Source organism: Numida meleagris, chromosome 1 (assembly GCF_002078875.1).
Source record: "Numida meleagris isolate 19003 breed g44 Domestic line chromosome 1, NumMel1.0, whole genome shotgun sequence".
NCBI classification, from domain to species: domain Eukaryota; kingdom Metazoa; phylum Chordata; class Aves; order Galliformes; family Numididae; genus Numida; species Numida meleagris.
Window position 1 is genome coordinate 168,121,674 of NC_034409.1, and position 15,869 is coordinate 168,137,542.

Sequence of the window (15,869 nt, forward strand, 5' to 3'; positions counted from 1 at the left end):
TTTTTTTTTTTTTTTTTTTTTTTTTTTTTTTGCTTGTATTGATATGTTTGGAATAGGTTTGCTAAGATCATTTCTCAGTATTTCTGGAGGCATGTGTCTGTACATGAGATTGTTCAGGGTGGTCAGAAGATTACAATGGAAAGACATCTCTCCATCTATTATTGTTTTTGTAGGATGATGATGTGATGGAGTGTCTCTGAGACAAGGACACTGACTCTGGGAGCTCTGGAGGGCTTTTCTTGCTAAAGATGTGGTTTACAAAAGGGTTTGTAACCAAAACTGGGCTTTGATACACCACTAGAAAGTGCCCAAAGTTCCCTCCACCAAACATAAGTCATCTTCAGGGCTCTCATTAAGTTCAATTAAGATCCAGGCAGCTATAAACATTGATCAGAAAGTGACGGATGCAACTTTAATGATGAATGAAGGACCACCTTCTTGAGGGGCTGAGCGGTCCCTCACTCAACCAAGCTCCCTTCCACTGTCACCAGTGTGTGTCAGATGCCCAGATGCCACAAGGTCTGCACTTCTGTCAGTATTGTGTGGCTCTGATAAAGAGTTCTATAAAAGTTAAGTTTTCCAGTAGCATGGCCACAATTACTAGAATTCTTTGTGTCTTTGTATTTTTGATAATAGGAGATGGTAAGAATGAGAACAAGAGTCATACCAAGTAAATAGGTAATTTTGTTAATTCCATTTTGCATCTACCCATAGGATTTCACTCTAGTAAGAGAATGGGTCTAAACTAAGTTCAGACTTCCCTCTGTACTCAGCACTAGTGAGGCTGCACCTGGAGTACTGTGTTCAGTTTTGGGCCCCTCACTGCAAGAAAGACATTGAGGCCCTGGAGTATGTCCAGAGAAGGGCAGCAAAGCCAGTGAGGGGTCTGGAGCACAGGCCTCATGAGGAGCGGCTGAGGGAGCTGGGATTGTTCAGTCTGGAGAAGAGGAGGCTCAGGGGAGACCGTGTAGCTCTCTACAACTGCCTGAAGGGAGGCTGTAGTGAGGTGGGGGTCGCCTGCTTCTCCCACAGAATTAGCTATAGGACGAGAGGGAATGGCCTCAAGTTACGCCAGGGGAGATTCAGGCTGGACGGTAGGAAAAATTTCTTCTATGAAAGAGTGGTTAATCACTGGAGTGGGCAGCCCAGGGAGGTGGTTGAGTCATCATTCCTGGAGGTGTTCAAGAAATGTTTAGATGTTGTACTAAGGGACGTGGTTTAGTGGGGCAACACTGGTGGTAGGTGGACGGTTGTACTGGATGATCTTGGAGGTCTTTTCCAACTTTGGTGATCTTATGATTCGATGATTCTGACGTGTCAGCCATTAGTTCTGCACTCTTAGAGATGCCTGCAGAAACCCAATGAGTATTGTTTTGATAAAAATTGAAAGAGTGTTTGCAGACTTGTGGAAGAAGATGATATAATTTAGTAATTTTGTGTGAGATAATAATGATGCTCTAATTGAAAAATGTACTCTGATATAATTACCCTACACCTTTATAAGGCTGCCTCAGGAGCACAGTAAAAGAACAGCTTTACCGCGCCATGTGAGAAAAAGTACTCCAAGAACCATCTCATGCACACTCTAGAGATGAAAGCCTCATAAAATCAAAATGTTTTCTTAATTTGATCAGGTAACCTCTTGTGGCAGGATGTGAAGGGACTTTTAGGCTCAGAAATCAGAGGTAGACTTAAAGTGGGACATGCCTTGTGCCCTGTTAAGCTTTGGGGTATCTACCCCAGCTTCCATCTGCAGCTCCTGAGGGTCATCTTGTCTGCTGCCAGACCACCTGCAGAATATGTTGTAATTCCTCAGTGTCCAAAACAGCACTGGATGCCTGTGTGTAGGCAGTTGGATGGCTTCCTCCATGCCAGAGCCAAACTTGTTATCCTGAGGAGTTATTCATCTGAAAGGGTGAGAGAGAAGAGGAAACTGCTCCTTGTTTCTCCCCACCCTTGTTCTGTGCTCTGGGCAGTACTTTCAAGAGTGAGTCTGCTCTGCTCTTGCAAAGAAACCAGTCCAGAAGTTGCTGTGCAGAGCAGCCTGTCCCCAGGCTGGGGCCCAGGCACTGAGAACATGGCATGACCATTGGTGGTCTCCCTTGGTGTTAGTTCTAGGAGATCTAATTTCTGCACAGAGATTTCTGGCATTACCTTGGAGTGTGAACAGCCATCTCTGAGCATGCTACGGAAGCACTTTAGCTCCAGCTCTTCAACCGCAACATCAACGCTTATAAGCACTATGTCCTCTATACCCTCTGGCTGGCTTAGGGAAGATGTCCACTGTATAATCTGAAAGCTGCCTCACCCTTGTGTTCCTAAGAATAAAGCCAGACAGCATGAAAACCTGTATGACTTCCCACCAGCATCAGCAATGCAAGAACTAGTTTGGGCAGGGCTGTGCTGTAGTCCATGCAAAAGGATGGTGAATATGCGCACATGTTATCTAGGCTTCAGAGGACCTAATCTAAAACATCTTTAACATCACAGTCCATTATAATATTCATGGCAAAATTAGCTAAGTAGTAGCTTCATTTTAAGGAAGGAATGCTTTATTTGCAGCTTTTGATGGGCTGGGAATGCCTTGCTGGGTCTTACAGGGATGGCTAGAACTGAATTGTCATGACCATATTTGTTGCTAACTGCAACCCTAGGGAGAAGAAATGCAGCAGGTCCTACTTACCGCTGTTTGAGTCAACCCTCAAGTGGCAGAGACAGCCCAGCTCAGAGTATGCACCGGTTCTTGCTGGGATTCTCCTCACACCAAGTGAGATAAACTGGTGGGCCAGGAGCTCCAGGAGAGCGAAGCAGAAGATGGCTGCCTTTCTCCTTTCCCCAGCTCTGAGAACCCAAAAAAGTCCCTGCTCTGGGGCAGGCTCAGGAGCCAGGAAAAACCATGAGGAGGAAACAGAAGAATCCAAATTCTCTGGTATTCACCTAAGACCCCCAGCAGGTCCCCATCAGCGCACTCCCTGCCTTCGCCATTATCACAGAGAACAGGCATGTCTTCCCATCATCCACATTACACTTGCTGCCCCTGGGGCCTTTCCTGACTATTCACCGTGGGATAAACAGGCTCAGAATATATTAATAAGTGAGAGCTTTTATTTTTATTTTTTGAGGCAACCTGCTCTTTGCTGTGGAGCTGAAGCCACTGTGCAATAAATCATAATAAACATAATGAAACAATTTAAACAATAACCAGCTTCAATCCTAGCTGCAGAATTATTAGGCAGATTAATGAACAGACGAACAGATTTTTGTTTTACCTGCACTGTTCAAGTTTCTCTGGAAGCTGTGATTTTGGCAGTCTTTATCTGAGACTCTGTGAAGGGACAGGAGACACGGCCAAGAGGCAGAGAGGCAGGGCTGAATCAACAGCAGAGGAAAAGGCTGGTCCGTGCAATCCTTCACACTGGGACCAGGTGAATGGGGGCCAAGAGAAGTGTGTTGCCACTGGTTGGCCCCAGAACAGTTTGTCGTTCCTCTCAAAACCAGAGACACCCGGAGTCATGCTGGGAAATGACTTAGAGAAAGCCTGACCTTTGCCCTTTGTGGCTCCAGCTCCCTTTCAGATAGCCCACAGGTAGTTCTGGCTGAGTTCTGGGTGGGAACTTCTTTTTTACTCATGGTAAACACCTTCATTTCTGGTATAACCCCATATGAAACCAGCTATGACATCGATTTGGATGATGACATCAGTGGTACGATCATTATTCTCTCCTTTGGGCCACGAAGTGAGAGGCAATGACCAGGCTTGGTCTTGGTCCCTCCATCAGTGAGGAGCAGAGTCTAAGCAATGGGATAAACCCCTTGTTTCCTGAGCTGCCACCGTGTGGGTGGGTAAAGCCATGAGGTGAGGGTTTCATGGCTGACATTCTATTCTGGAGCTCATAACAGGCTAGGCTGGATAAGGCCCTGGACAACCTGACCTAGCTGTGGTCTCCCTGTTCATCGCAGGGAAGTTGGACAAGATGGCCCTCAGAGGTCCCTTCCAACTCTAAGGATTCTACGATTCTGTGATTCCATGATTCTAACAGCATACCTGACTTAGTGCAGTTTATATCAACTGATAACATTCTGATCCCCCTATTTAAGAGTCACAGTTAAGACTCCTCTGAGTCTTTAATGAGAAAACTTTTGCTGTCCCACCGGGTTTGGGCTTGACACCCCACATCATTTCTTGGGAGCATGATAGGGGTGTTCACCCTCTTGGTTTCATCCCGCACATGCTCTGGCTGAGAGCAGCTTTGGTACCTTTTTGACAAGGGCAGAGGACAGGGAGAGATTACAGAAGCCAGCAGCATGTGCAAGCAGATGCAAACTGGAAGGAAAACTGGCAGACAGCCCCTCAGCAAGGGGGAAATAAATGTAGCTGTGTGAGTATCTGTGTGTGCGTGTAGGACCAGGAGAAGACACACACAGGGATTTGGGTTATTATCCCCTACTGACCAATTACTGCCAGAGCACTCCCACAGATGCAGAGTGTGTTACAGAAAGCCCTCTAGCTGTAGTGCAACATGTGCTGGGTGTTTAGCAGTGTTTCTGCGCTGTGAACCCAGCCCCATTGCTTTCTTCTGGGAAAAGCAGCTGTGGGGCAGAGATTACTGCTTTTTTGCCTTGCTTTTCGGATATGCTGTTTTTTTTTCAAGCAGGAACTAAGCTCAGATGTTTTACATTTTTGTGGGTGGAGCTGCAGGGGCTGATCTACAGGCAAATCTACATGTGACCATCTGCATATCCAGGAGAATGGGCGGGGGGGGGCCAGCAATGCAATGGTGAAAAGTTCTCATTTCAAACAAGGCACTGAACTTTCTCTGGTAAGGTAGCATTAGTAGCTCGTTCTCCTTCAATGTGGGATTTTTCTCTCAAAACGCTCAATAAACCCTTACAATTGCTGTTGAGGAATCAAATGACTGCTGCAACTGTCAGGAACACTTGGGCTGTCACTCAAGCCCATCACTCAGCTTCAGTCCTTTGTGCTCTGCTGTAGAATAAGGTTGGTTGTCTTGTTTAATTGTGCTCAAGACTAATTATGCACCATGTCTTTTCTGAAAAACCCATGAATATTTATTGCTCAGTGAATAACTAACCCATAAAAAAGCCAGCTGATTCAGCCATGGTAAGAATGCTTTGCAACCTTTGTTTTTATTATTCTGTTATTACCATGTAAGCCAGAGATGAAGATGACCTATTAGACCATTCTGTGCAACTTCCTGCAAATTCAGGAGAGTTACACATTACAGCTTTATTATTAGGTGCTAGAGAGAGAAAGAACCTTTCAGTATGCAAAAAGCACTTGTCATTTAATATATTTTAATGTCAAAAAGCCAAGAATTTATCTCAGTTATTCAAATCCACCCATCAAATTAACATCCATTTAAACTAAAATTAGGTATGTGTTCTCTTACGAAGAACTTGAAGCACATGAAATGCTCTTCTGAGAGCTCCTATTCCCTTCTTCTTTCACAGGAGAGTAGAAGAGCATTCCTCTGGTAAGGGTGCTGTCAGCATAACACAGCGGTTGAAAAACTTAAGACCTTTCACACTGCAGCACAGAAGAGACCAGAGTTAACCTGGAGAAAAAGGATGTACCGGCAAAGTTTTAGAGTGCTGCTAGCTCCCCCAAAAGTACTTCCTCCATGTAGGACTTCTGTGTCACTTAGTCTCTATGCAGTTCCCCCTAGACTGACCTGGCCCATCTCCTTCTGCCTCTTCCACTGACCTTTCTGGCTTTAGATATCTGGAAAGCTCCTATGCTTGCTTCTGGTCCTCCCTTCAAAAGACTGAAAACAAATAAATCAAGCTGATTTGCAGCATCCTGAGGTAATCCACAAGATGTTAAAAGTCTGGGATGCAGTGCTTGCTTTGCAGAAGGTATTTGGCAGGAGCTGTGCAGCTGAGACCTTTGGACATCAAAGGCCAGTGCTGAGCTGCATGGGTGCCGAGGAGCCCTTCTGCAGAGCCATGGGACTCTGTCCCACACCAAGGGGTGTGTTGGGTATGTAAAACCCAAATACAGGGAAACACAGTGAACCTAAATGCACTTTATAGGTTGGCAGTCCAATTAATGTAAAGCCGGTGATCTTCCTGCTCTCCCTTTGGTGCTGTGGGAAGGTCTGGTGTGGGTGGTGCAGGATGTGGGCGATGCAATTCTTGCTCTCCATCTTTGGAAATCCTTTGTAAATTGGAGGAAAATATAGGACTACTATGGAAAATATTACAGAAAAAAAATATATCTGGGGCAGAAGGGCTCCACTTACTCCACACTGGACGTCAGCCTTTAGACACAAGCCAGCAAGGAGCTGATAAACCTAAACCTCATATTTCTGAGTGATACTGAAGAGTTTTTCATTCAAAACTCCAGGTGTTCACAGTGGGCTATTTTGCGTTCAGGGCCACAGCAATGGTGTGGAAGTGATGGATTGCAACTTCATACCTCTAAAAACACAGAACATCCCATAGCCCGATGTGTCATACTGATGGACGGCAACAACTTCCACACAGAGCTGTAAAGAGACTGAGTCATTAGTGCCAAATCAGCACAAATACTTGAATAGGAGAAATAAATAGCTCCTGACCTCACCTGCACATTTGTTACAATGCAGTCATCAGGAAGCATTCCTGACGCATGTGTGGAGCTAACCTGTGGGAGATGCAGAACACGAAGAAATGGTGGGGAGTAATTTAAGTCAACTGAGAGGTGTCATAAACTGGAAAGGTAAGAGTAACAGAACAAAATTAAATGTGATCAGTATATGTATGTATATATATCTACACGTGTGTGCGTATGTCTCCAATTTCCCACTCTTTGTGTCAGTCATTACACAGTGGAATGCAAAGAAGCTGGGAGGCAGGCCTGTGAGTCATGTGAAACTGGAGGTATGGAGAGCACCCAGTCGCAAACACCAGCCCTGCCACTCTGCCAGGGAGCATGACTGAACTGGTGAGGTGCCACAGGGACTGGAGGAGCAATTATGATACTGAAGCTAAGAATATCAGATAATAATATCAAAAAATAACTGTGCTTTTGCCCTTTAGAAATTGTCTGCTTTGAACCGAAGGAGAGAAACCACTAAGAAACTACATATTTTTAAAGAGTTCTGTAAAGCTAAGAATCTCTCTGTTTCTCCCTTTCTCCCTCCGCCTCCCCTCTTTTCTCTTTTTTTTTTTTTTTAATTTTTAATTATTATTGATTGATTGAATCAGGAGAATGGGAACCAAAGTCTGGAAATTTGGATGGCCAGGATGCCATTGGCCTTCTTGGCCACCTGGGCCACTTCTGGTTCATGCTCAGCCGAGCATCGACCAATACCCCCAGGTCTGTTTCCTCTACACAGTCTTCCAGCCACTTTGCCCCAAGCCTGTAATGTTGCCTAGGGTTGCTGTGGCCAAAGTGCAGGACCTGGCACTTGGTCTTGTTGAACCTCCTCCCACTGGCTTCAGCCCAGAGATCCAGCCTGTCCAGATCTTTCTCTAGGGTCTTGCTACCCCCAGGCAGATCAACACTTCCTCCCAACTTGGTGTCATCTGCAAACTTACTGAGGGTGCACTCAATGCCCTCATCCAGGTCATCAATAAAGATATTGAAAAGGATGGGTGCCATTATCGACCCCTAGGGAACACCATGCTGAACTGCCTTTGTAGTGTTGTTTCAGCTGCTGCCAGCAGGAGCCATGCTCACAGTGATGGACCACATCACAGCGGTGATGTTTGGGGAGCAGGTGACCTCAGTGCAGGACCATGACAGACTCTTGTGACCTCACCTTCATTAGCACCTCGTGCTTTCTCAGCAGGCCCCAGGACAGTTTGCCAAAAATTAAGTATAGCATTTCCTTGGTCCACATGAACACATAGCTCTCCATCCTCCGAATCTTTCACCTGGGTTACAGCATCACGATTTTCTTATCCCACAGCACACCATTCTGAGCATTTTTGCCTGGGAGATTTTCCAGTAGAATTAGTGTTATTATTATCATTCATATGAACACCGCATTTCCAGGGCTCTTCTCACGTAAACTGAGAATACTGAAATAGAAGTTGGGTTGAAAAGCTATTATTTAGCTGCTTATTCTGCCAGTACATTTCCATTTCATGCATATGTTCTTTTCCTCCTGTTTTCTTAAAGATGGACCTGCAGACTTGCACCCTGACTGCCTTACTGTAGGCCAAGCAAGCGAGACCAAAAGTCAAGCCTTGCTGGGATAACAGCAAGCACCTCTTTGTGAGCATGCTGTGCCTATGCTGACTCATGAAGAAGCTGCTTTCCTTACAGGTTCCATGGCAATTTCAAGCTGTAGCCCAAACACACAGTCACCCTGGAGAAAAACCTATACAACTCCTGGCTGATTCGTACCTGTCATTTACATGCTTCATTTTTCAAGTGATCTGCACCAGACTTGCATCATACCAAGATACAGAGCATGTTCCTCTCAGAGACACTCGGGTTTGCATCTGTACAACATACAGCTATGTTTACTTTAAAAAGGCAGACCAAAGAGCAGCCTGGACGAAAGTGATTAATGCTGTAAAATAATTCAGAGATGATGAAACATTGCATGACCTGACACAGCACAGCTGAGGAGTGACACCTCCCCGGGAGCAGATGCAGTCAGGGGTGGACGGAGACAGACCCAGTTAACAGGCTGGATACAGCTTGAGGCACCCCTCCCACCCAGACACATGTGGGCCTGGTAGGGAGCAGGATGGGGAGAAGGAATTGGTGTTAATTGATGGACTGAGAGAGATTAAAGTTGAAAGAGGATTTTGTGGCAAATCTGGGAAATTATAATCCTCCTTTCCAGATCGCCACCACATCAGTCTGCCAATGGGGCAGATGTCATCATTCAAAGAGCACAATGACAAGGGGGCATCCTAATCTGTATCACTGATTTATACCATGCATCTTACAGCTCCAGTATTTCTACTTTTGCCCATCCTGTCAGCCCACAGTTATCAAATGGGAATTTACAGTGTATCATAGGCAAACACATTCCATCTCCTTAGTCTTGTGTTTGGACTGTTAATTGCAACATATCCTTCTTTTCCATAGGAACTGATTCTAGAGATTCCTTTTTCATGAGATTAGATCAAATTTTCAACACTGCTTTTGAGAGCACTGTGGGCTTTTGTGTGCTTCTTCAGCTGAGTGGGCTCAGGGCTGGAGGAAGCAGCTCCTGGTGCTTGGTCTCAGGTTCCTGCACCTATCTGTGCCCACAGAACACCTGAGGAACATTCTAACATGACAAATGCATGCAATGTTAGCTGCTAAAATAATTTGTATTTTATGTACTGGGTCTGGACTCCTCAATTTGTGAGGAAGTTGTCAGTTCACAACCTCAAGTGCAGAGACAATAGCTGGTGCAGCGCACGTTGCCATTGATGCATATTTTTAGTCAGCTGTAGGTGTCTGCAGTCATTTTGAAGTGTCTTGATAGTTCTTCATGGTTGTTTTTTTTTTTTTTCCCCAGCAGGTTCAAAGTTTCATTGACTCATAGAACCATAGAATGGGTTGGATTGGAAGGACCTCAAGGATCATCAAGTTCCAACCCCCCTGCCACAGGCAGGGCTGCCAGCTGCTAGATAAGTACTAGATCAGATTGCCCAGGGCCCCATCCGACCTAGGCTGAAACACTCCAGGGACAGAGCATCTACAGCCTCTCCGGGCAGCCTGTTCCAGCACCTCACCACTCTCTCTACAAAAAAACTTCCCCTGACATCTAATCTAAATCTCCCTTGTCCTGTCAGTATCTACCTGTGTAAAAAGTTGATTTCCCTCATGTTTATAAACTCCCTTTAAATACTGGAAAGCGAATAGGTATTACGGGAAGGTTTCAGGTCCCTAAAAGGGCTGCTCACAGCATGGTCCCACCCCTTTTGGTCAAGAAAGTTTTATTGATATGAGGGAAATGTGCTCTGTGACTTTTGGAAAGGGTTTAGACTATTCTCAACAATAATAAGTCGTCCCTGTTGAATCAGGTCCAGGACACGCTGCTATTTCTTCTCATTTGAGAGTCATAACAGGCATTAGCATACAGCTTTAATCAGTTTGCTGTGATTTAGCAATGCAGAAGGCAGTCAGGTAATTACTCTTGTTGAACAACAGGTCTGTGTCAGCTTAATATCAAGGTGTTTGCACATGAGGCACCAGTGATGTTTCTGGATTTCTTTCTTTTTCAGCAGTGGATCCTTAGAGGAGGAGGGGAGGGTGGTAGGCAGTGAGGGCTGGGAGTGGCCAGGACAAGGATAGGAACAGGGGTGGGACAGAGGCATAAACAGGTGGGATACCCCAGGTGGAGGGAGAGAAGGTCACGGGTGGGCAGGGCCCTCAAGCAGGCAGCAAGGACTGGCCATGCCATTTGGAGATGACACTGCCTCCAAAGACCAGGGGAGCTGATTGTTCAAAAAGGGCATAGCTGTGGAAACCCATGCTAAAGCAAAGGGTGTGGTCATCCATAAAAATGCTTCTCCATGCTGGTGCATATCGAAGTCCTGCAGTCCTCATCATGGCAGTGTCAAAATCCCTTAGCAACAAAGCAACTTGAAGAAAAGCTGGTCGGTGTTGGTCAACATTCATGACCTCTTCCAATTCTCAGCTTCCAGAGGCAGGGAGAAACGTGTTCCCATACGGTGACAAAAGTGGCTCTGGGAAATGTGTGATCCCATCGCAGTGCCATGTGATCCTCAGCACAGGGCCAGTGATGGTGGGGACAGAACATCTGATGTGGATGCGAGGACTGGAGATCCATAAGGGCTTTTGTGGCTGGAACGTGTTTCCCAGCTGTCCGAGGCCAAGGGAAACACTGATTCCTGACTCCTCCTGCAGTCAAGCCAAGCATTTTCACTAGGAAACCCATCACCAAGTCCCCGGTAATTGCTTTTGTGGTAAATTCAGTTGGGGCTGAGTACCACTAATAAAGATAAGCTGTTCTGCAATTAATTATCTTCAAAAGGAATCGAGATTTGGCCAAACACTAACAAAGTCAGAGGGAAGCAGGAGCTGGACCACACACAAAGCAACAGAAGGGCTTCACCAGCACTTTGAGAGCTGTATCGTTTTCTTCAATAAAACCAGGTGGACATATCTTTCCGCAGCCCTTTGCAGTCACTTTGTCACACTTGAGCTCACCATTCCTTCTCCGAATGGTGTCACCAGAACCCTGTGCTAGTATTGTAAAAGAGAAACTTTTCTAAGACGAGGGACTGGCACTGTGATGATCAGCAGTCTGGACGTTTGACATGACACTATACAGATCATTGACTCTTTCTTTTTTTTTCCCCAAGAGGCTTTAAGTCCTATTGAGGATGAACAACCAAAGGGCATGACTCCTCCAGCACATGGGGATGAACTACCTGGCAGGCCACATTGCTGAGCTTTTGCAATGCAGAAATATGTCCACCACATCTTTGTGATCACCATGATTTTATGCATCCTCTGTTTGACATGAATAGCATCTTCCCATTCACATGCAAATAGAAAACACAGTGGTCTTGCCAATGTCTCCCCCATATTTCAAGAAGGCTCAGCATTCCCTTCCAAATCATCTCTACTAGAAACACCTTCTTAAAAAATATCATTTGTGTGGAATTTCTGGGTTTCAGAGCACAGGAGAGGGAAAGGCAGGCAAGCTTGCTGAGGGCCAATAGATGAGAGCTGTAAAGATCAGAAGAGGGAAATGAAATCACCCCACATACAAAGTAGGCTGATAGTCACTACTAGGTCACTGAGAAACAAGGAGCAGTCTCCACTCCCCTTGGCTCTTTGCTGCTACTAGCCAGAACGAAATCATTAAAATTATACAAACCAGGCAGTTTAAGGTTCATTCCTATGCTCCTGCTCCACTTCCCCACTTATCTCTGTGTCTGGGATTTACAGGTCTGATATTTGTGGAAAGACACCTTGTGAATGTGCATAGGTTTTGGCATGATAAGAATGCATGAAATTTTCTGCATGTGGCTTCTGAAGTTTACCCGCAGTTTACTCTCCATCAGTAAAGCAAGAGAGGAGATGTGAGACACTGGTGACTTAAGCTCGTTCCTCCAGACCCAGTGCTTGAGCTGTGTGCCTCCTCTTGCATTGCCACGCACAGACCCCCAGCTAAGCCTGCAGGGGAGAATGGCAAACAGAGAAGCAGCCAATTTCATTCACCTGTGTGCATCGTCTTGGCAGGCCAATGCCTGAAGATTGGAGTCAGCCTTATTAAGTAAATGGGATGATAATTTTCTGAGACAACAGGAGAGCCTTAGCAGAGGAGAAACCATGGACACTGAATTCTGTAAATGGGAACACTGGGATCAATAGAAACCAAGGAAAGAAAAAAAAAATAGACTAATGTTCTCTTGAAACAAAATGTGATAGCAGCTGCTGCAGCTGAGGCAGCCCTTGGGGCACATGTGCTCGCACCCAGTGCTTCCTTGGTGCTCCCTGGGGTGTAAGCTGTGGTGCCATGAGCTGGAGTGGCTCTGGGATCACAATACACTCTGTGCCCCAGTGCGATCTGAGCCATGAACCAGAGGATAAGGAGAGCACAGCAGTCACTGTGGTTTGCCATTCCTGCCTCTGCTTTGCTGGTTCTTTGCTGGTTGGTAGAAATGCTTTACCAAACGTGCATAAGAGATTGAATGAGGACAGTATTAATAACAGGGGCTGTCCTTCTCGTTACGCTGACTGCCATTTCTAAAAGGCGTGTTTTAAGTAATAAGGAAGCAGAAGCATTCAGAGGAAGCACTGTCATTAGTGCGGATGGGTAAGCACAGTGTGTTATGCACGCACTTGGGCAGAACTCTGAATCTGCTCCATGACTCTTCAGGTTTCTTATTGCGGAGTTTTCCCGTGTGTCTTTTTTCTGACTTATTCTTACAAGAACGACACTGAAAACGCTGGAAGAGCCAGTGAGGATGGAGAGAGGGAAGAAATTGGAGAAACAGTCATGCTTGCCCAGATCAGAGACCACTAACTTGTCTGCTGGTGAGCTGTTTTGTTTGTTCACATATCTTCACGAAGCGGGCACTTTTCCCCTATCCCTCCCCACTGGTGGTTCCTCTCCAGCACAAAAGGAGCTTGTCAGTGCCACCTTGGCCAGAGTGGCATTGGCTGGGTCAAGTTCACAGCCAAGATCTGCCTCCTCACCAGCAGGAGGAAAGCAGCACGCTGCCCAGCAGCCTTCCCTGCCTCTGCTCTGTCCCCGGCATGCCAACAGCTCATGGGGCTCCACTTTCTGTAAGCAGAACAATCAGACAGCTTCTGAGTAAGTCCTTGGTGGCATGAACATATTGGCAGCTCTATAGGTTGCTTCTTTTAATCCTCCTGCCATGCAGAGAGGATAAAATTCCCAACGCAAATGGCAACTCTGCAGCAAGTATCTGCCATAATTACAGTAATTATATTGTCTTCACTCTCTCTTATGAATCGGTGACAGTATGTATTTAATGAGCCGTTTCCTGTTCAGCAGGTTGCTCCCAGCCTCTCCGATTTGCAACTGCAATGCAGAGGTGTCTGAAAATAACATTAACCCTCACAGGGGACAGCAGCACCGCTGTGACAAGTGCTGCGCGCAGCCGCAGGTGCCACACACATCCCTCCCCTCGCTGGGCCTGCTGCATGATGGTCTGCTGCTGGGTTCTGTAGGAAAGCCAAGGGGTTTGCTGCCTTTTCATAGCAACCAGATAATTTTGCAGCCCCTGGACTAGCAGGGGTCCAGAAAAGCAGCTGTCGCCCATGCAGGGGTAGTGCTGGAGGCACGCCGTGGCTGGCACCATGCACATATGGGAGTGCCAATGATCCCGCGCAGGGATCACAGAGCTGGCCCAGGCTGCTGGCACATCCCATGCGCCCCTGGTACCTGGGGACTCTAAATCCCATCTGAACATATGGGTTGGTTCTGAGCACACAGTTCAGGTGCATGATGCTTGGTTCTCCTGCAGCACTGCTTGTCTTGTGAGACCTCAGCTTGTCAAAGGAAAACAGAAAAGAAAGCTAACAATAATCTCAGCGGACAGCAAGCGGGGAGCTCAGGAATCACTTAGCTGTCAGATAATACAAACAAGGTAGCAATTCAGAGCTCCAGACAAATCAACACTGGCCTGAAATCTTCTGTTCCCCAGCTAGATAATGTCAAGTCAACCCCAAATTTTAGGCACGCTCCATCCTTTGGCTTAGACTGCCCCTATTTCACTTTTTCCCCATTGGTGCCAATGAGCATTGACTGTGTTAGATTTTCAGATGCTTTGCAAATGAAGGGGATTCTGTGGCTGGGGCTGAGCCTGCAGTGACATCTCGTGGTCCACCAGCCCTTGCAGCCACCTGGCTCCTGGCTGCAGCACTCAGCAGTAGTAACCAGTAATGACCATCTAAAAAAGAGCACTAACTGCCACGTATCTCCCAGGGGAGCTGAATGCCCAAGTGAGGAGATGCTTGTTGTTTTCCCCATGGGAAATCCCTTCCCCTTCCTGTGCAGCACCATTAGAAATCATCTCTTTATGCATAAACAGCTCACGAAAATCAGAGTGTTGCACAGAGAGACTGTGGATGGCTCTTCAAAGCCTCAGTGATTTTAACTCAAGACAAGGAGAAGAATCCATCTCCTTCCTCTTATGTTTGTGCCTGTCTGGGATTCACACACAGGACAGCAAGAATCAGAAGAGAATCATAGAATGGCTTGGGCTGAAAGGGACCTCAGGGATCATCCAGTTCCAAACCCACCCTGCTGTGGGCAGTGCCACCCACCAGCTCAGCTGCCCAGGGCCCCATCCAACCTGGCCTTGGACACCTCCAGGGATGGGGCACCCACAGCTTCTCCAGTCAGCCTATGCCAGGGCCTCACCACCCTCTGTGAAAAAATTCCCCTGACATCTAATCTAAATCTTCTCTCCTCTAGTTTAAAACCATTCTCCCTTGTCCTATCACTATCTATCTAAGCAAAAGTTTATTTCTCTCCATTTTATAATCTCCCTTTAAATGTTAGAAGGCAGCAGTAATGTCTCCCTGCAGCCTTCTCTTCTCCAGACTGAACAACCTTAGCTCCTTCAGACTGTCTTCACAGGAGAGATACTCCAGCCCTCTGATCATTTTCTGTGAACATAGGGCATCAAAAATTGTATGGCAAAACCACAGTATGAGAAGGAAAACGGTTGAAAAACTTTGTATAAACATGGCTCCAGATCTACTGCACTAAAAATCACGTGGAAACCAAACTTACCACAGAATCACAGAATGATATGGGTTGGAAGGGACTTCTATACATCATCGAATCAACTTCCTGCTAAAGCAGGTTCCCAACAGCACGTTGCACAGGTAGGCATCTAGATGTGTCTTGAATGTCTCTACAGAAGGAGACTCCACAACTCTCTGAGCAGCCTGGAACTGGGCAGTTCCAGTGCTCTGTCACTCTGACAGTAAAGAAGTTCTTCCTTGTGTTTGTGTAGAACTTCCTGTGTTCTAGTTTCTGCCATTGCCCCTTGTTCTATTGCTGCTCACCACTGAAAAGAGTCCACCCACATTGACTTGACTCCAGCACTTTAGATGCCAGCCCATATCACTTCTGTCAAAATAAGAGAAAACAGGGCTGGAGGGAATGTCGAGAGGCTGTCCAAGGCAGCCACCTGTCCTGTGGAAAGACTCACCTCTGCCTGAAGCATTTTCAACAGGTACGTGCCCAACTGCCACACACAGCCCAAGAGCCCTCCTTGATAATCTCTTCCTGCTAGTTCCTCCTCAGTGACTAATCTAAATCTTCCTTGAATCAATAAGCCTCTTATTTCTTCTAACCACCGTGAACACAAGGCACAGAAAAGATGAAAGGACTCAATTGTTTTCTTTGTATTTGAAGACTTGTAGTTCCTTTAAGTATGCTGTTAGGAAACCACTGAAA